The sequence below is a fragment of the Pleurodeles waltl genome, chromosome 1_1 (assembly GCF_031143425.1).
Source record: "Pleurodeles waltl isolate 20211129_DDA chromosome 1_1, aPleWal1.hap1.20221129, whole genome shotgun sequence".
Classification (NCBI taxonomy): Eukaryota; Metazoa; Chordata; class Amphibia; order Caudata; family Salamandridae; genus Pleurodeles; species Pleurodeles waltl.
The window spans coordinates 957,414,764-957,436,037 of NC_090436.1; the positions used below are offsets into that span (position 1 = coordinate 957,414,764).

Genomic DNA, 21,274 nt, shown 5'->3' on the forward strand with positions numbered 1-21,274 from the left:
CCATTGTGCATTACCTGCGAGGATGAGGTTTTACAAATTTTGTGTATTTGCAGTTTTTAATGCAATATACGTGACTCTTGTACAGTGCATACTGTGAACTGAGTCACATCCATGTGTCTTACTGAGTAGAAACTGTGGATGTGTGATTATGATGGGATGTGATTGAGAGCTCTGTAGTTAAGGCAGGATAAAGTGGCAGTTTCTCACAGTGCCTTTCATTGAGTCCTAAAGTTGTTTGGACTACATGTACCTCCAATGCTGGCCTCTCTGCAAACCATAGAGAGTGATGGTTATATGTATGCTAACTAACTTTGGAAAAGTGGGTTGAAGAGTAACATAACTTCCCAAATTTGACCACCAAAAAGAAACAAAATGCAGCGCTTTCAAAAGGTAAGTGAGTGAGTGGTGTGTGTGTGGGGTGGGGGGTGTTGAATTAGAGGAGGTGAAATCAAGTATGTTCAGCAGAGAGTGAAAAAATGTGTACAAGAGGAAAAAGATGACATATGAGATCTGCATATTGAGGATTTCAGAAAGCAGAGGGAGGAAAGGATGTAAGTGTCTAACAGCGTGAGAGACTGCAGAGAACACTGGTGTGAAGGGCAGACATTATCAGTTCACAGTGTCTCAATAAAATCATTGTTACTCGTTTGTGTGATACAGCTAAAATGCTTTGGCAAAGCCAATAGGACTGGCTTGTTTTAGGAGCAGGCCCAATGTTGTGTTATGCCTGGATGTAGTAACAGAAAAATCCCAAAGGCATCCAATTGCTGGTTAAATTTGCTGCAGTGTAAAGCCCAGGATTCTGTTTCACATGTTTCTAGCCATAACCTCTTGTAACAGATGCTTAGTTACACTTCTTTTGCCATGCCCCTTTTAGAGATTTCCTTGCCTGTTTCAGTCCACCTAAAGTGCTGCTGCATATGTGCAATAAAGTAAGGATTCCCTTTGAATTGGCACTGTCGGAATGGCCCCATAGTATTGCCTGTGTCCTCCTCAACTCCACCACATATGCACATAGGGTCAGGGAGACAAGTTGAAACACTCCTTCTAGATACTGATGGTGGGAAAGAACATTTGTGGTACACCACATACTCTATTGTTAAGGTATGGTCTCAGGAACCTGGTGTGATTTTGAAGAATGGTCTTTGGTGTAACAATATGATGCTGCATATTCTGACTAATGAAACAGTAAGATGTTATGTTTTAGGGTTGTGGCAGTCTGCTGCCCAATTCATATAGTTTCAAACCCTGCATTCTCAATTTTCTGTGCTGTCATCTTTTGTACTACAAATAAATTGAAATGCAACTATTAACGAAATTGAAATGCAACTATTAACAAAATGCAACTATTTTTAATTTGCCATTTGCCACCTGCTTTATCATTTCATGCAGGATAATCTAAAGGATCGTATCTGGCTCACCCCTCCCTATGAATTTCCAGGCTTGCAAAGCTCTACCTTTTGTGTAGCATAAATGCCAGGGAAAAGCTGTATCACAGAAGAAGTAACCTACAATGTGGGTTACTAAATCTGTTTAGCATAACAAATGCTATAAGGAAACATGAGTACATGTCTGTTTGGCCTAAAGTGGAACCCCAATTAACTCTTGTATGTATTGTCATTTCCTGATGCACATAGCCTTGGTTGCAGTGCACACAGGTGTTAAAATGTCGCACAGATGAAAAAGTTAGAGGGAACATTGGTTATACCAGCATCCAATGCCTCCTACTGCATTGCAGACATCTGTGGTATCTGCAAATGTGTGAGTAATTAGGCTGTGTCCCCAAGCAGTATCTTTGTTGGGGTTTGGTAGATGTGAGAGTACTTCCTAAGGAATTCCCAAAGAATAGCTTGTTGAATGTTCAGAGACGGCCTGTTGGGCTCTGGAGTTCAAGAATTGGAGTCTCTCTATGCTCCTGGTGGATCAGCCAAGCGAGGAGGTGGCCAGATTTGTCACCCTCTTTGTGGGTTATTGCGACATAAGCAGTGAGGTTATATTGTTGAATGCAGTCTAGTGGAGAAGCATGCTGTGCTGTAGTTTTGCCTCTTGCAATGCTGCTCAGATGGATCGGTCACATTCTGCCCACCACTCTAGATGTGACAGGTGACTGTCAGCCTCCTGAATATCTTTATCCAGGGTTCTGCGAACACCCACAATCTCTTGAATGCATACCCCGTGTGGCCACCTTGAAGGCGTTCCATTCGAGGGTCTTGTCTGATGCAGTACCCTCATTCTACACAAAGTAGCTGCATATGTGTGTGGATTGAGCCTCCCAAAAGTGGGGCAATCTAGACAGTCCTAAGGTATGCGCCAAGTGAAGGCTGGGGGTTGTGGGACCCCCACTGTAGGTCTACAGTGTGTGCATCGTAGTCTGCTATAAGACGGCCCAGGTAGTCTTCAGTGCCACCCAGGGAGTAACAGAGAGAGGGAGCACAGGATCTGGTTGAGGCACATGCAGAGAACGTGTGGCGCAGAGTAAAATCAGGATACCCAGGTAGTGGGATGTATGGCTCTCCATTAGTTGCCTAGGGCCTATTGTGTTACCCACTTAAGAAAGCTTGCAGTCTGAGCGCTGGGGTAGCTTGTTCTAATGGTGGGTGGGAGCAATCTAGGTGCAGGTATAGTACACAGTTATAGTCGTCCCCCAGTATCCATTGCACATGTGTCTTCTGGGCCAGGACGTCCGAGAGCTTGGCCCATAATGTGTTTTGCTCAGAGTTTGGGGGGTATATGCTCCTGAGGAGCACTGGTGTACAATGAGTTGCCCCTCCAGGAAAACGTACCTCCCTTCCTTGCAATGATGGTCTTGAAGACTTCGAAAGGGGATTCTCGAGCGTATCCATATCAGGGACCCAATGCATAGCCTGTTGCATAAACTGCTCCTTGCCAGTGTTTCTAGAAAGGTGCTGCAATATGTGTCACCTGAAGGAAGGCAATCTGCACATGGTGGCTCCTGAGGTATGGGTGGACAAAGTAACATTTATGTGCTGTGTGCATCCCCCTTAAATTTAGGGTAAGAAATCTAGTGGGGAGATAACAGAGCCATGTCACAGTAGTGGGGGTGTTTAGTCCCTTCGTGATCAAAGAGGGTCAGAAGATGCCACCCAGGAACCGTGCCCGAGTTCTCGCATTGTGCATGTAAATGCGTGGTAATCTACCTCCATGGCGTTAGTGGGGAATGATGCAGGTGAAAAGGATGGGTGCTTATAAAAAATACACAGGGCCTACTGGATCCGGCAGTACACCCACACTGGGTGGGTGAAATAACCAATGATACAGTGTGGAGGGTGGCCATGTGGTGGCGTGGATGAGAGCAGTTGCGGCCCACCCCTTATGAGAACAATGTAAGTGTATGTGTCAGGCCCAGCAAGAGTACTGATGCCAAGGGGTTTGGGAATGTTGCAGGGTTGGCTGCGCACTGGATACGGTTGACAGGCATTGTATGCATGTCTATCTATGGAGGAGCTTGTGTGCATATGGCTAGGGCCAGGGAGGTGGCCACTGTAGGTAGTACAGAGTATTGCGAACCTGTTAGATCTAGCATCCTTGGCGTGGTCTCCCCTAACCTTTTGCCTCTACTTACCAGGTTGTGTGCTGGACTCTATTTTTGCTGCTTTTGTTACTCTGGGCACTTTACCACTGTTGACCAGTGCTAAAGTGCAAGTGCTTCCTGTGTTAAATTGTATGTGTAATTGGCTTTTCCATACTTGGCATAGTTGATTTACTAGTAAGTCCCTAGTAAAGTGCACTAGAGGTGCCTAGGGCCTGTACATCAAATGCTACTAGTGGGCCTGCAGCACTGATTGTACCACCCACATAAGTAGTCCTGTAAACATGGCTCAGACCTGACCACTTTAGTGTCTGTGTGTGCAGTATTAAACTGCCAATTCGATCTGGCAAGTGTACCCACTTGCCAGGCCCAAACCTTCCCTTTTTGTACATGTAAGGCACCACTACGGTAGGCCCTAGGTAGCCCCATGGCAGGCTGCAGTGTATGTTCAAGGTGGGACATGTACTGATGTGCTTTACATGTCCTGACAGTGAAATACTGCCAAATTTGTTTTTCACTGTTGCAAGGCCTATCTCCCTCATAGGTTAACATGGGGGCAGCCTTTAAATATTCATAAAGTGTAGTTTCCTTTTGAGAACAGATAGAAATTTGGAGTTTGGGGTCTCTGAACTCACAATTTAAAAATACATCTGTTAGTGGAGTTAGTTTTTAGATTGTTAGTTTGAAAATGCCACTTTTAGAAAGTAGGCATTTTCTTGCTTAAACCATTCTGTGACTCTACCTGTTTGTGGGTCCCCTGTCTGGGTCAAACTGACAGTTGGATTGTTTGTGATTCTCCTCTAGACAGTGACACAAAGGGAGCTGGGGTGTAGTCTGCATATCCTGATGAGCCATCTGGGATAGAGTGGAGAGAGGAGTGGCCACTTACACCTGAATGGGCTGTGCCAGCCCTCACTTAATACAGTCCCTGACCCCCTGATATGGGTGGCTGGGGCCTGCCCTAGGGAAGGCAGGATCCTGTAAATAACAGAGACTTCTCATTGAAGTTGGGCAAATGCAGAAAGGGGTATAAGTATTGGACCCAAAATCCCAGTCTTTAGATCCCCTCAAGACTGCTTGAAGGATTCAAGAGGAACCTCTGCCATGAGAGGAGCTGAAGAGCTGAGGAGAAGTGCTACCCCTACCTTTGACTACTCTTTATTGGGCTATCCTGCAGTTGCTGCTTCTGCCTGTGAAAGGGGACAAATACTGGACTTTGTTGTACATTCCTGCCTGAGAGGTATCTCCAAGGACTGGAACTGAGCTTGCCTCCTGTTTTTGAAGCCTCAGGGACAGCAAAGGCTTCAGGAACCAGTCTCTGGGTCTGCATGCTGTGGACTCGAGCTTTTCAGAGGGTGCCATTCCAGTTCCTGGGCCCCTGAGAGTGAATTTCTGGTAAAACCTGTGAACCAACGCCGGTCAACAGAGTGCGACTTCGCAAGGACACCGCTGCATGGAACCCGTGAAGTTGCCTGCACCTGAAGCAGCGGACTTCGCAGAAGTGCGATGACCCCACCGACATCGCAGGCCCTGCGTCACCGACGCTGCTGACGTCCCTAGAACTCGCAAGATCGGAGTGTCATAGCACCGACGTTCATGACACCCGACTCCCTCGCAGTGCTTGTGACCCTGTGACGTGACCGACTGCCAACCAAAGACTCCATTTCTAACAGAATCTGTGAGGTGTAAGAACAGCGTCAGCCATAGCAAATAGAAGTGAGTGTGGGGTGTGACATGCAGAGCAATGAAGGATAGAAATGATGAATTAAAGTTCATTGAGTATTCAGTTAATGTCATCAGCCTTCTGAGGTGTTACCAGAGGGAGCTGACGAGTAGTTTGCATGGACACTGGGGATGAGTCTGGGTATTCCTCAGATGAGAATAAATGGGGGCCGTTGTCAATGTCCGATGGGGTCACCTCAGCTGCCTTGAGGGCCTCACGGCTGTCTCCTATAATATGTTCAAGCTGCAGGGCCTGGAGGGTTGGGGGTTTGGGAAAGGTGCACCTGCTGGCTTGGTTCTGGCACTTTTGTCTGGGTATAGGAGGCCGGGATGATCCCTCTGCATGTTTATGTATGGTAGTATCTGAGTGACAATCTATCCACTCCCAGAGCTCCTTGGGGTCGGAAAAGAAGAGAGTTGAGAATTTTGAGGCGCACTGAAAATATCAAGAAGGTCCGGATTCCCAGTTGTCAGAGCTGCCGTTTGGCGCCCAAGAAGGTAGCACGTTGTTACTACACTGACTGTGTATAGTCTGGGAAAATCATGATGTGCTTTTCCTCACGATGTAGTGGGCCCACCGTTCAGGCTGCTCACAGGATGGAATCCTGGTCTCGATAGTGCAGACGTTTGGCGAGAATAGGGCAAGATGGGAATCCCACTTGAGGATGGCGGGTTCGTACACGATGCACACTTTCCAGTGAGAAAAAGGGTGCATGATCTGAGGGGGGGGTACAAAGGTTTTGAGCCAAGTGTCCAGCAATTGCAAGGGATCATTGCCCTCCAGCTCCTCTGGAATGCCCAGAAGCAGGCAACAGGAGCTTGCTGGTTTGGTGGGGCTTTGTAGGGTAGCACCTGGAGCATAATATGGGGTACAGATGCCGGGCTCAATTAGCTGATACATAGTGATTATGGGGTTGGTAGCAGTGAGCACTGTCAGAGCACATTCGACATCGCTGCTTGCCTGGCCCCACCCCCTTCCTATGGTATTAATATACGGAGGACAGGTAAAGTGAGAGCAGCAAGGGGATTTAAGATAATTATATCTCTTTCTATAACCCTTTTAATTACGGGCACAGAAGTTGCAGTGCCCAGAAGTGGACTGAGAAGCATGAATGGCCCTGTGTGGATGTCCCTCAAGGACCCTCATTCTGTGAGCATGAGCTCGGCAGAGGTGCCTTGAAGGGTCCTCTCTGTGGTACAAGGGTGCCTGTGTTGCAGGCAGGATTGTTTTAGTGCAGGAAGGGACACCTTCCTGCACACAAACAGTCATTGGGCCCTTTTCTTCGGTGTGTGTGTGTGCTGCAGAATGAAGCACATGTAGAAAAAAGAAGAAACAAGGAGAAATATAGATATTTCTTCACGTTATGCATCCCTGGAAAGGCATATTATTTTGATGCATTCCCAGGTCTACCAGTCATGGTAAATATGGGAATATGCCTACGGATACATAGGGACACCCTCTCACCACCCATGGAATTTCTCCCTGCGGCAGAGTAAGGCAAGGCAGTGGGTTGTGCTGCATTGCCTTACTCCAGATTTACAAAGCACTGCAGGGCCACACAAAGTGGCCTTGCATGGCTTGGTAAATCTTATCTAGGTTTTGTGTTATGCTTTGCATTTAACTTGCGTGGCACAAGGGTGATGTATAACTTTGATAACTATGCCCCTCACTTTTTTGCCCTGAAATGAACCCTCGTGGCAGCACTTTCTACAACTCAAAACGACTACTTTTCAACTGTTCCTAAATATATCTGGGGAATTTATAACGTTCCACGAAATCTTTCAGGATTGGGGTTAGAATAGTAAATAAGCCTTCTTGAGTATTTGGTGGAAATTTGCCTTTCCCCAGATATTCTAGGGCTAGAGTTAGAATAGTAAATTTGACTTCCCAGTGTCCACCATGCCCACTGCTGCCCTAAGAGCGCAGCTCAACGGCAAGAATCACTAATGTGCTCCCTTTGCCTAGACGAGCCAAGACTTACCTCCGCCTCGATGCGCAACCCTCCTATAACGAGCCAGGATCCGATTGGTAGCATAGCAATACGGATGGGATCAATACACGTTGAAGCTTGTGGAGGTGATTCACTCACAAACACTCATTAAAGGGGCGGATTAATTGGCCTTCTGATGTGCAGCTGAAGGTTTGAATAAAAGAGGCATCACTAATGATGAACTCACATTAGAAAACACTGAGAAAGCATAAATATATTTTGTAGAGTAGGGGTTCTCCGGGCTTCAAATCAAACAGAAACCTTGAGCCAAGGCATCCTCTGCCAGTGAGGTGACAGCAACGACCTGCACTTCTGGCTCCTGCAGCCTCACGTGCCCTCCCTTCCTGCACAGGAGGGCTTTGCGCACCCTAGTCATGCTTCCCGTGAATCTGAAAGAGAGATGCAGTTATTAGAAAAGGAACGGATATTTTTCAGACAGGCAAGTCCCAGGAGAACCCCCGACGCAGCTCACAGATGGAAATGTAATAAGAGCCCTGTTGAATTGTGGCAGCCCGGAATCATTACTGTGTTAAAAGCAGACAGGAGCGGGATGATGGATGGCGAGAACCTCACTGTCTGAATTGCAGGTGCTCTGCAGCACAAAGAACAGTGCACGCCGTTGTAGGACAAAGGTGGTGAAAAGGTTTTTGTTGTCTTAAGAAATGGGACTTTTGCCTGGCTGCTTGTACAGAACCTCTATGGCCAACTCCAGAGTCGAGGGGCTCAGTTTACCAAGATCCCTAATCCATAGGTTTAGAGAGCAAAATTGATGCAATAATTAAATAATTCATTCATTTGCAGCTAGGTACTTTGTTGTATCACAAGCCGTCCTAATAAGCAGAATCTCACTGCCATACCAATGCATCATTTCTGGGAAAAGCACGGGAAGGCGCCATGGAAAATAATGGATTTCTAGTACCCAAGGAGTCCTTGCGGTATCTCGCGGCGCAAAAGACTTCATCCTGTTACTGGATTTCAGCCACTGTTTGAAACCATTTGATACAAATGTGACATTTTAAGGATACTGGTAAAACGTTGGCTGTAATTTATGGTTGTTGAACATGAACGTATGCTGTAAGTATAACAAATTCTTCCATAACAATGTCGGATACTTTATTTCATGCATAGGTAAAAGTCGAGTAGATGACAGACAAGTGTGTTTATTTATGTACATGTGTATTAAGGAAACCTAGCTACAGAGCAATAGAGTACTGTACCACAAGGGGGGGAGTGAGGTGTCCAATAGGGTGGCTATGACAGAAATATAGGAGAGGGTAATGAAGGGAAAGGGGTAACAGGTACGAAGCAACGTGGGGGTTTATTTTATGGCGAAGACAGCACAAGGATGGGGAAAAGGAGAAAATGATGGCATGTGAAAATCAGTTTGTTGCAGGCCTCAGGTTCTATAAATTATATCAGTTCATCATCAAATAACATCATTAATGTGGCTGGACCTCAATAGCAAATAGGGAAAAACAGCCTCAGTAATGATGAGTAAAAAATAAACCATCCTTATTTCAAGATGCCACGCAGTCAACCTGAAACTCTTTATAAGGGAATATTCACTAAATTGAGAAATTACCTTTAAATGGATTAGTAGGCTAAACGGGTGCAAAAATTGGGAGTGCATGAGTTTCCCAATGCGATCATAGCAGCATTGTTTTTTTGGTTGCCTCAGTATTAGGTGTGGCCAGAATGTTTCATTCCCTTTGCGGAATTGGTGGAATTAGTAACTCCACCTTACTCTTGTAATATAGAGCTCTAGCCAAATGCCGCCAATCACTATGGCGGACTTTTTTCCCACTAGGCTCCAGAAATGCAAGCATAAACAAGATTTGCCCCCCCCCCCCCCGTGCCCTAGTGATATTTTCTAATGCGAGCAGTTGAAGGACATGGTCTTAGGGGTGGGCCTAGAGTTGATTTGCTGTTGCTTGAGATTTTCGATTCGAGCAGCAGCAAAATGAACTTGAATGGCTATGTGCTCTTGCACAATGATGGTGCCGTTCAAGCTGATTTTTAGCGCTGTTCCCAGTAATTGTGCTGAATTGCAGCTCAACATGCATGTTTTCCGCTCTCTGGCAGAACTCTGAGGAGTCCCACTGAGTTTTTAAGTAACTCAGCGGAATTCTGCGCAGTGAAACTCCACGAGGTACCCCTACTCTTCCTAAGCATCCGCCTAAAAATGAATTCTACACAAAAAACATTTGCTCACTTTACAACCTTCACAATAATGTACAAACTTTTAATTCAACACGTTTCATCAACTTCACAGAATGAGCACGTTTATAGTTTTCACCAAAAGCCCCTCTATTTTTGGAAATGTAATGATTTGAAGCAAAAAGGGATACACCCCAATTAAGATCTAAAGAAAGACTCACATTGTACAGGAATCTGTCCCGCAGAAAGACAGCTCTCCACAGATGTTCATTAATGGAAGAGAGAGCTTCTTGTGTTTACACAGCCTGTGGATTGCATGCAGTAGTCTTCAGAATGGGAAGCAACTCCCTCATTCCCTGACCGGCTGCTGCTCCTTGTTGTGTCTGTTACCTGCATGTTAGTGCTTGGGTGGAAATATTCTTTGGTGACTTTATCTCACAGAAAAGAAGGATCACTCTACTGCTTTCTTCAAACTGTCTAATGGTTTAAGAATGTTATGTACAGCAATGCTTGCAATGCCGCTTTCAGGTCACTGACTATCAGAATGGCAGTTGCTATGGAAACAATATTGTTTTGTAAAGAGGAACACTCTTTTTAAAGATTTATTAGATTATCCTGTGTTCACACGAGCACTGAAGTATGCCCCCTCTACTGTGCATAAGCAATGTTTTGGGATGGATGTGCGTACTGTCTGTAAAATCAGTAAAAGATTAATTACGATGCCAAAAAAGTAATTGAAAGAACCCGGAGGGAGATCAATTAACGCATGTAGACAAGGCCTGCACTACAGTGCTACTCCGGGGAGGGGCGGGGCACAAGGGGCGTTTTGTATCCGCTCTGAACTGCCCGCAATATTTCACCACAACAACCATTCACCCGTATAGTAAAGACTCAGCCTCTGTGGCCCCAGTGACAGATGTACTCAGGCTCTTGGTAATATTAACTCTATGACCATTTGCAGCATGAGAATAGGATGTGATAAAGCAACCCTCCCCGATCTTTGAGATCCATTGATAAAGGTTTATTAGTGGTTCCTTCCCTCGTCGCTGGCCGGCCAAGCTTTTTCCAGAACCAAGATGGACTAGTGTACATTTCAGCACATGTAAGGGAAGAAACATATCCCAATCCTCAGATTGCCGCTCATAGGTGCAGATCTCTCACATGTAAATGTAAACTTCACACTTGTATAGCACACTACTCACTAGTTATGGTCTCAAGGTGCTGTACACATACCACTGTGGAACCCCTCCTGGCTTTTCCCTGTGAAGCACCCATTCCTGGGCAACCCACAGGCAGACAAGCACTGTCAGGGTTGTTGTGGAGATTAAGCAAGCTATTGCCCAGAGTTACAGAGTGGGACCCATTAATTAGATTAGGCACCAAGGTGAGAATTATCTGGTCCAAGGGAATTGAGCCCAAGACTCATTGAGGGGGGAATTGAACCCCGGTCCCAAGCCAGATCGCTGCATCAGGGTCTGCCGCTCCAACCATTGTGCCACACTTCTCCACTCACATGAAACATTATACTCTATTGGGATAGCATGAGTGAGTGACTTGATTTTCAGGTGCCAATTCATCTTTTGTAAATTGAAAAAGGGAATTTGCACTTCTGAATCTAGCCATTTGTACATATAAGTTCAATTTACAAAGGTATCGATTGAGCCCTTCGTATTCAGATTTGAACATTATTTTCACATATCACTTTTATCTGATACACTGGTTTATTTAAGCAAATAAAGACAACTTGAGCAATGCACTCATTGAAGAAATGAAAGCTCAGGACCATGAATTGGACACTAATGAACATGGAACAATCCAGCTAAATATGAACTGTTTTGATATTCCTGTTTTCAAACAATTTAAATGCATTTAGAGATATAAGAGGAGGAACAAAATACACGAAAAAGCTTTATCCATCAATTTTAGCTAATTTACCTTCGAAGAAGATTTGAGTTATTTTATTCGACTAAATGTACCTTTAGTGTCTGAGATGCCTCTTATTTATCTTCCTGCTTTCGCACAAGTTAAATGTTTTTGCCATTTGACAACAGGAATAGCAACCTACACAAGTTATTTTTACTTATTTTACAGTGCGTGTCGACGAGCATCTGTTTATTTTCCTTCCTGATAACTGCTTCCATACAAATGATCAGTTTAATAGCAGGAGGAGCGTAACACATACAGGCCTTCCTTGAAAACAAGGGCACGTTACTCTTTCAGCTCTGCAGCCATATTGGTCATGTGGAATTCACAACAAGCGCCAGTAGGAACCAATGGAAACAACAGATGATGGACTAGAGAAGGAGAAACAAAAACTCCATTCCTGAGCAGTAACGCTCACATATTTGTCTTTCTCATTCGATCACAAAGCCATTTGACAAACAAACCCCTGTCTGCCTCAAGCGTCATTACATCAAACCCACAAGGAAAGAAACACATGCAGAGGGAAGAACAGAGAAGAGGACTATTTGGAGGGCTTAAAGTACGTCTCTCTGCAGAAAAGCGAAAAAGAGCTATTTTGGAAGAAGATTTAAGCCCATATTTATACTTTTTTAGCGCCAAATTTGCCCCGCTTTTTGAAGCAAAAAACAGCGCAAGCTCACAAAACAGAGGGGCATATTTATACTCTGTTTGCTGCGAATTTGGATGCACATTCGGCGCAAACCTTGTCCCATATTCAAACTATGACGCCCGACCCCGCGGACGTAAAAAAACTTCTGTGTGTGTCATTTCTTGGATGCGGGAAACCGCCTTGCGTTAATGACATGCAAGGTAGGCGTTCCGTCCAAAAAATGACTTTAAGGCCTGTACGCCTTATTTATACTCCTTCGTCATTTTGACGCACAGGAGGGGCGGGCCTTAAAAAACAGCACAACCCCCATTTTCCCCTACGCGGGTGCTGCCTAGTTTGAGTCATTTTTTTTTACTTTGATCAGCCCGCAGCGCCGGCTAACATCAATCCTTTAATAAGGCGCCCGCATGGCATGTAGGAATGGCGTTAGCCGTTGGTAACATTTTTGACGCAAACCAGCGCCGGCGCTGGTTTGCGTCAAAAAGTATGAATATGGGCCCCAATTGTATTTTGCAAGTTTGCGCCACTTTTGCATCAAAAAATGACACAAGTGCGGCTATAAGAAAGAATAAACATGGGCCTTAATGTCAGCTTCAAAAACAGGATGGAGAGATCAAGGTTTAAGACTCAAGAAGAGTAAGAAATTAAAAACACTGTACAGAAAGACAATGTCGTATATAATTTAGGCAAAGAACGCTATTTTGCAATCTATCCTACTTTAACATTGAAACTCCATGCGTTCCAAAACATAATAATAATAAGCTATCATCCTGGAATTGTATGACTCTTGAGCAGTAAGGCTCGTGTGCTGTGCTCACAGATTTGTATTTGGATAACCCACTGACACAGGCCCGCAATCATTTCACAGTTATTCTCAGTCATACACAACTAACATCTCCAAAGAAACTGGGTATTCCTGTGCATTTGGAAGTAAGGTACTGTGAAGGACTCCCATCCTCGCAAAGTTACAAAAGCTCCACCCTGCAAAGCCCCTGACTTCTCATCAGGACCTGTGTGGCAGATATGGGAAGGTGACCCACACTGATTGTGGTGAAGCTCACTCTGAGCTCTATAGAGACCTAACGACCAGGACTACAGTAGGAGAGACCTGATGTTCTTTGGGGCATATTTAAGAAAAGTGGCGCTCCACTACACTGCACTTGATATATTGCTATATTGAAGGTACCTGAGACCTGCTGAATATTGTGCTACTTGGCCATGTTTACAAGCCTACATTTCAACATGTCAAAATATGTATGGCAATGGCACGTATGCTGCTGCATTGGAGCAAAGCGGTAGCATAGGTGGATTGTGTAGTGATACTTTACGTGAGTATAACATCTCAACAAGTTTCTGCAATGCAGCCCATGCGAACATCTTGGTTGCCACTAAAGGCAAATATCGATGCCACAAGGTCAAGTACACCCATGTATCTATTTGTACATTCTACATTCTAAAACTCACACACTACTAAACCACAGATAAGCATCCCTCTTCACATGCCACACCATACATAGCACACAAACAAAATAATATAACCACACAGGCACAAGTAAGCATACAATTATTAGAGTGTTTCATCAGAAAATTACTACTCTAATATTTGCATTCAGCGATGTGCCACAAGGTGCAACCAAAGGGGAACCATGAAACTGTGGGTGTTAGTGTAGACATTATCCAAGCAAAATGTTTTGTTGTTATTTTTTTATGTAATATTTATTCACTACTGGTATGAGTTAATGTGTTGGACTACCCTGTCCAGCAAACTCCCGGTTTGCCTGCTCTGTCAGAGGTGTTAGAACCATCATGTTTCTGCGAGTGGAGCCTCTGCTGTCTTCTACTGATGGCCAACTGACACCAGGCCTATCGGTCAAAGCATCTCAGACCTAAGGGCTTAATTAGCTCTTCATGGGCAGTACTATATTCTACCATGACAGCAGAGTCCTGTACCACACTGCCCTGCAGTCTACAGCCTTCAATATTTAGAGATTTCTACCTGGTACAATCATATGTGCCTTCAGAGGAGTTGCTGCCTTGGCGGCTCTTCTGAAGACGCTGAAGTGTTGCTGTGCTGGTGCCATTTTTAGCGAGTCCAAACAGCAGAGTTTTTTGTTTCTCAAAAAGAAACTCCTAAAGCAGGAGTTTGTTTTTGAAAAACAAAAAATAAGTGCTCATGGCACGTTGAAGCTTTGTTCCAGCATTTGGGGGTGATTTATTAGTTTTCTACTTCAAGACCACCACGCTTTCAATGGAGGTCCCAAACAGAAAAACATATATCAGAATGTCTGCCCTAAACAGGGTGGATGGACTGAGGTATGTCGACCAATCACCTGATGTCAGTCGGGACGTCACACAAGGTTTCTACTGGCAAAACCAATGAAGCCTCCACAGCGGAAACATAATGGTTCTCTTGACTCCATATAGACCACACAAATGGGGAGTTTGACTGACAAGGGGGCATATTTATACTCTGTTTGCGCCGGAATTGCGTCGTTTTTTTTTACGCAATTCCGACGCAAAACTAACTCCATATTTATACTTTGGCGTTAGACGCGTCTAGCGCCAAAGTCCATGGAGTTTGCGTCATTTTTTAGCGTGGACACCTACTTTGCGTTAATGATATGCAAGGTAGGCGTTCCCGTCTAAAAAATTTACTCCGAGGCATGTGTGCCGTATTTACACTCCCGGGCAAAATTCACGCCCGGGAGTGGGCGGGTCAAAAAAATGACGTCCAGCTGCTTTTGTGCCGTTTTTTAGCGCCTGGACAAGGTAGGCGTTAAGGGACCTGTGGGCTCCGAAGGAGCCCAGAGGTGCCCTCCGATGCCCCCAGGGACACCCCCTGCCACCCTTGCCCACCCCAGGAGGACACCCTAGGATGGAGGGACCCATCCCAGGGACATTAAGGTAAGTTCAGGTAAGTATTTTTTTTTGTGGCATAGGGGGGCCTGATTTGTGCCCCCCTACATGCCACTATGCCCAATGACCATGCCCAGGGGACAGAAGTCCCCTGGGCATGGCCATTGGGCAAGGGGGTTATGACTCCTGTCTTTGCTAAGACAGGAGTCATTTCAATGGGGGTTGGGAGTCGAAAAAAATGGCGCAAATCGGGTTGAGGCGAAAAATTTGCCTCAGCCTGACTTGCCCCATTTTTTGGCGCCCAAGCTCCATATTCCCCTACGCCGGCGCTGCCTGGTGTATTTCATTTGTTTTCACGCACACCAGGCAGCGCTGGCGGCTAACGCCGGCTAACGTCATTGAATAAATACGGCGCCCGCATGGCGCTTCAGAATGGCGTTAGCCCGCGCTAATTTTTTTTACGCAAAACTGCGTTAGCGCAGTTTTGCGTCAAAAGGTATAAATATGGCCCAAGGTATTCTGGCATTTTTGTGATGGAATGCCAGGTCTGACAAACTCTAAATAAGACTTTGGAGAAGGTACTTACAATATAGCTTTCATTGCAATACATACATTTATTTTCCAGTGGCATCACATGGGTCCCTGAACTGGAGATTCTGGTGTTAACTCGAATGTTTGTATATCTGCAAGCAGTCTGAGTAACATTTAGTCGGTCAGCACCTTTTTTTTTAAATGGATAGCACCATTCTGATTTCTAGTACTGTTTGTTTTTTCTGTGTACATTTCAGATAATATAGAAACTAGTTCTCAGTCTTGAGAGTTGTTTAAATTACAATTATTAGTATAACTTGTGATATGGCTCACATTTATAAAAAAGATTATTTTTGTCACCAAAGCTTATGTATACATCCTCAGTTTAATTCCAAAATACATAAGTCGTCTTTCCAGGAATCGCAATATGGGCACTGTAAACGAGTTCCCACCTACTTCACAACAATCATGGCAAGAGGTAGAAGAAGCTGGACACAGTGGCCAAACCTACTGAGGTTTTGAACTATCAAAAATGAAACAACTCCATTGAAAAAACTGTTTGCTTTTTAATCACATTTTCTTAAATTTTCACATACAAACGTTAGGACGGAAAATCAGCAAGTATTGTTATTTTAAAACTCGGACAAATTCCTCCAATGCATATCCCACAGCCCTGAGCTTGGAAGCCTTGCATTATGGAAATATAACTAAAACGGATGTCTCGGTCAAGCACATAGTTAGTGCAGATCCGTGTGCCCTGTGTCACATGCAAAATTGTTCCATCTCTTGGCATAATTCACAACTCAACTTGTAATTCTTGATTCTTAACTAGGCAGCCCTCACCCTACACAAAGGAGAATTGAGTATGCCATTGAATGCTGCGGCGTGTGGGAGGGGACGAATTAGATAGGTCCCACGACTTCGAAATATATTGGGGCATATTTATACTCTGTTTGCGCCGGATTTGCGTAGTTTTTTTTTACGCAAATCTGACGCAAAGCTAACTCCATATTTATACTTTGGCGTTAAAGCCGTCTAGCGCCAAAGATCTTGGAGTTTGCGTCATTTTTTAGCGTGGACACCTACCTTGCGTTAATGATATACAAGGTAGGCGTTCCCTTCTAAAAAATGACTCTAAGGCATGTGCGCCTTATTTAAACTCCCGTGCAAAAATGACGCACGGGAGTGGGCGGGCCTGAAAAAATGACGTCCAGCCGCTTTTGCGTAATTTTTTAACGCCTGGTCAGGGCAGGCATTAAGGGACCAGTGGGCTCGGAAGGAGCCCAGAGGTGCCCTCCCATGCCCCCAGGGACACCCCCTGCCACCCTTGCCCACCCCAGGAGGACGCCCAAGGATGGAGGGACCCATCCCAGGGAACTTAAGGTAAGTTCAGGTAAGTATATATATTTTTTTGTTTGTGGCATAGGGGTCCTGATTTGTGCCCCCCTACATGCCACTATGCCCAATGACCATGCCCAGGGGACATAAGTCCCCTGGGCATGGCCATTGGGCAAGGGGGCATGACTCCTGTCTGTGCTAAGACAGGAGTCATTTCAATGGGGGTTGGGAGTCAAAAAAAATGGCGCAAATCGGGTTGAGGACAATATTTGGCCTCAGACCTGACTTGCCCCATTTTTTGACGCCCAAGCTCCATTGTCCCCTACGCCGGCGCTGCCTGGTGTGGGTCATTTTTTTTGACGCACACCAGTCAGCTGCGCCGGCTAACGTCATTCAATAAATAAGGCGCCCGCATGGCGCTTTGGAATGGCGTTAGCCGGCGTTAAAATTTTTGACGCACAACTGCGTTGGCGCAGTTGTGCGTCAAAAAGTATAAATATGGCCCATTGTGATTACAACCTCAGACCAGTTCTCGCCAGTGCTTGCACTAATTGTGAAAAGTAGATTACTCACTGGGTCCCTGAGCTCCTGTATTCTAATGGACACCCTGGATGCGTGGTCTAACTGCACACAAACTCCTTAGTGGTACACACTTAGAACATGTATCAGTGCTTGTTTGTAAAAAGAAACATCTGTAAGGGCTTGACTTTTTTTTAGGAGCCCACCGCCACTATTGCAGAATGCCAGGTTTGCCGAACACAAATGCTGTTTTGTCTTGATTCCAGCTCATGCCTCTTTCTTCCACCACTCTACACTTCTTAAGTCACTATTTTCCTAACTTTCTCTTTCTCCATTTTCTGCATTATTCTCTCTTCCTCTGGGTCAAAGCTTGATGATGAAAAATAAACTCTGTTCCCCAGAAATTAGCACTGGTACCCACCACACAAATCCATCACTTCAGAGCCTATTTTCCCACAAATCCACTTTTGTATTCTGGAGCAGATGAAAGCGTACGCATGCAAGGGCTTCCATCATTTGGATGGGCAACACCTAATAAAATTGCAAACATGCCCATGTTGCTCGGACATTACATCGTTGACCATTGCCTGCGAGGTGCAAACGTTTGTGTAAATCTTTGTGCACGCACCGGAAATATTCTTAATACAGCTCCTGATCTCTGGATACACCACATGACCAATGTTAACATGTGCATGTACTTCACCCACATGCAGTTAATGTAATACTTGCAAATAATGACTGAGAATGTGCTCAGTGCAAAAGAGTAAATCTGAATTCTGCACCTTAACTTGGGGTAAGAAAACAGTGCTGTCCATCTAATGCACTGACAGAAAATACTGCCGAGTTTCATAATGGCACCGAACCGGCCCATTTGAGTGCTCGCGTCACTTCTCTAACGTGTCTTCAAATTTTTAATTTTTGAAGATGTTGCATATTCTGTCGACTTTGGCACCACTGTAAGAGCCAATTGATGCGGCTCTCGCTCTGGTATTTATATTTTGACCACTAGAAAATGCAAAAACTCCAAAGGAAAGTAGAGTGAGATCACTAGAGAGGAAGGCGTTGTTTCCATGGTGGGAGAAATCATCCCTGACCTTTAGGCCCATATTTATACTTTTTTAGCGCCGTGTGTGCGTCATTTTTTTATGCAAAATCGGCACAAACGTACAAAATACAATTGTATTTTGTAAGTTTGCGCTCATTTTGCGTAAAAAAACGACGCACATGCAGTGCTAAAAACGTATAAATATGGGCCTTAGGGGCATATTTATACTCTGCGCTGGAATTGCGTCGTTTTTTTTTACACAATTCCGACGCAAAACTAACTCCATCTAGCGCGTCTAGCGCCAAAGTCCATGGAGTTTGCGTCATTTTTTAGCGCGGACACCTACTTTGCGTTAATGATATGCAAGGTAGGCGTTCCGTCTAAAAAATTGACTCCGAGGCATGTGCGCCGTATTTACACTCCCGGGCAAAATTCACGCCCGGGAGTGGGCGGGTCAAAAACAAATGACGTCCGGCCGCTTTTGCGCCGTTTTTTATCGCCTGGTCAGGGCAGGCGTTAAGGGACCTGTGGGCTCGGAAGGAGCCCAGAGGTGCCCTCCCAAGCCCCCAGGGACACCCCCTGCCACCCTTGCCCACCCCAGGAGGACACCCAAGGCTGGAGGGACCCATCCCAGGGACATTAAGGTAAGTTCAGGTAAGTTTAAAAAAAAAAAGAAATTGTGGCATAGGGGGGCCTGATTTGTGCCCCCCTACATGCCACTATGCCCAATGACCATGCCCAGGGGACAGAAGTCCCCTGGGCATGGCCATTGGGCAAGGGGGCATGACTCCTGTCTTTGCTAAGACAGGAGTCATTTCAATGGGGGTTGGGAGTCGAAATAAATGGCGCAAATCGGGTTGAGGCGAAAAATTTGCCTCAGCCTGACTTGCCCCATTTTTTGCCGCCCAAGCTCCATATCCCCCTATGCCGGCGCTGCCTGGTGTACGTCGTTTTTTTTCACGCACACCAGGCAGCGCCGGCGGCTAACGCCGGCTAACGTCATTGAATAAATACGGCGCCCGCATGGCGCTTCAGAATGGCGTTAGCCGGCGCTAATTTTTTTGACGCAAAACTGCGTTAGCGCAGTTTTGCGTCAAAAAGTATAAATATGGCCCTTAGTTTCTCAGTGTAGGGTAGTGGCACCACCAGCACCTCAGGAGAAAAGATCAACCCACTACATCACTGTTGACACCCACGTGACTAGTGGCGCTCATGCAAAGGCGAGAAATACACAATCTTACCTTCAAAAAATGAAGGGCCATATTTATACTTTTTGACGCAAAACTGCGCTAATGCAGTTTTGCGCCAAAAAAATTAGCGCCGGCTAACGCCATTCTGAAGCGGCATGCGGGCGCCGTATTTATTGAATGGCATTAGCCGGCGTTAGCCGACGGGCGCTGCCATGTGTGCGTGAAAAAAAACGACGTACACCAGGCAGCGCTGTCGTAGGGAAAAATGGCGTTTGGGCGTCCCAAAATGGGGCAAGTCAGGCTGAGGCAAAAAAATCATCTTAACCCGATTTGCGCCATTTTTTTTGGGCGCCCAGATGCCATTAACATGACTCCTGTCTCAGCAAAGACAGGAGTCATGCCCCCTTGCCCAATGGCCATGCCCAGGTGACTTATGTCCCCTGGGCATGGTCATTGGGCATAGTGGCATGTAGGGGGGCACAAATCAGGCCCCCCTATGCCACAAAAAAAAATTTAAAAAATACTTACCACAACTTACCTTTTCTTCCCTGGGATGGGTCCCTCCATCCTTGGGTGTCCTCCTGGGGTGGGCAAGGGTGGCAGGGGGTGTCCCTGGGGGCAGGGGAGGGCACCTCTGGGCTCATTCTGAGCCCACAGGTCACTTAACGCCTGCCCTGACCCAGGCGTTAAAAAGAGGCGCAAATGCGGGGTTTTTTGCCCCGCCCACTCCCGGGCGTCATTTTTGGCCGGGAGTATAAATACCACGCACATGCCTGGGAGTCATTTTTTAAGACGGGAACGCCTACCTTGCATCTCATTAACGCAAGGAAGGTGTTCACGCCAAAAAATGACGCTGACTCCATGAACTTTGGCGCTAGACGCGTCTAACGCCAAAGTATAAATATGGAGTTAGTTTTGCGTCGAATTTGCGTCGAAAAAAACGACGCAAATTCGGCGCAAACGGAGTATAAATATGCCCCGAAGTGTCCGATACCAAGTTTTCATGTGCTCCATAATGGACTCTTTTGCTATGGAAACTTTAGTGGAGAAAGTTGTTGTTGTAGAAAGTTGTCAGAGGAAAGACTGCTGTGTGGTTTTCCAACTTTCTTTCTGTTAAGCACTTAACTGAGCCTGACACTGAAATCTTATAATTACGTACAGTATGCCTCATGTCAGTATTTTTGTCTTATTTGATTCATGGGGTGGAAATTGATCTATGCATTTTCAGAAATCACTCCTTTTTGGATGGTAAACATGTTAGAAAAAACAGTGATGGTTTGTAACATTTCTGGTAAACTGTGAAATGAGCCCACAAACATTTTGTCATTTGGCAGCAAAAAAAACGAACTTGTCCACATCAAATATGCTCAGTATGCTGACCTCATTATTCTCCACATCGGTGCAATTATCATTCTTCAAATATTACTGCACTAAATTTCCCTTTCCCGACAAACCTTAAGACGTGTAGTTGCTCAGCACAGCGCTGAAGCCCGTGCTTATTGGCGGGGCTGTCCCTGAACCAGGAGAACACATGACTCACTGTGAAATGATACATCTGGGGAACCACCGCGCCTCCACCCCCGTTTCCCGCTCTCCCTTCACTTGAATGGGCATGGCTGCGCTCAACGTTGTCATTACCTTAATAGTCACAGTATTGATTTAAAGCCTGAGGACAAATCTCTTAATGAAGCAATAAATCACAGAGCTGGGGCAGAACTTTGGATCACTGCAACAGGAATAACAGTTTTCCATTATGAGATTCAAAGCCATTGCAACCACTCGGCCAAAATTGTTTGGCAGCTC

The 21,274-nt window shown here is 45.5% G+C and overlaps 1 protein-coding gene across 1 annotated transcript in view; it reads right to left on the bottom strand.

The window, feature by feature from the left end:
* BANK1 (B cell scaffold protein with ankyrin repeats 1) overlaps positions 1-21,274 on the bottom strand; it is a 2,047,355-nt gene that overhangs the window by 806,214 nt on the left and 1,219,867 nt on the right. The window lies entirely within an intron of this gene.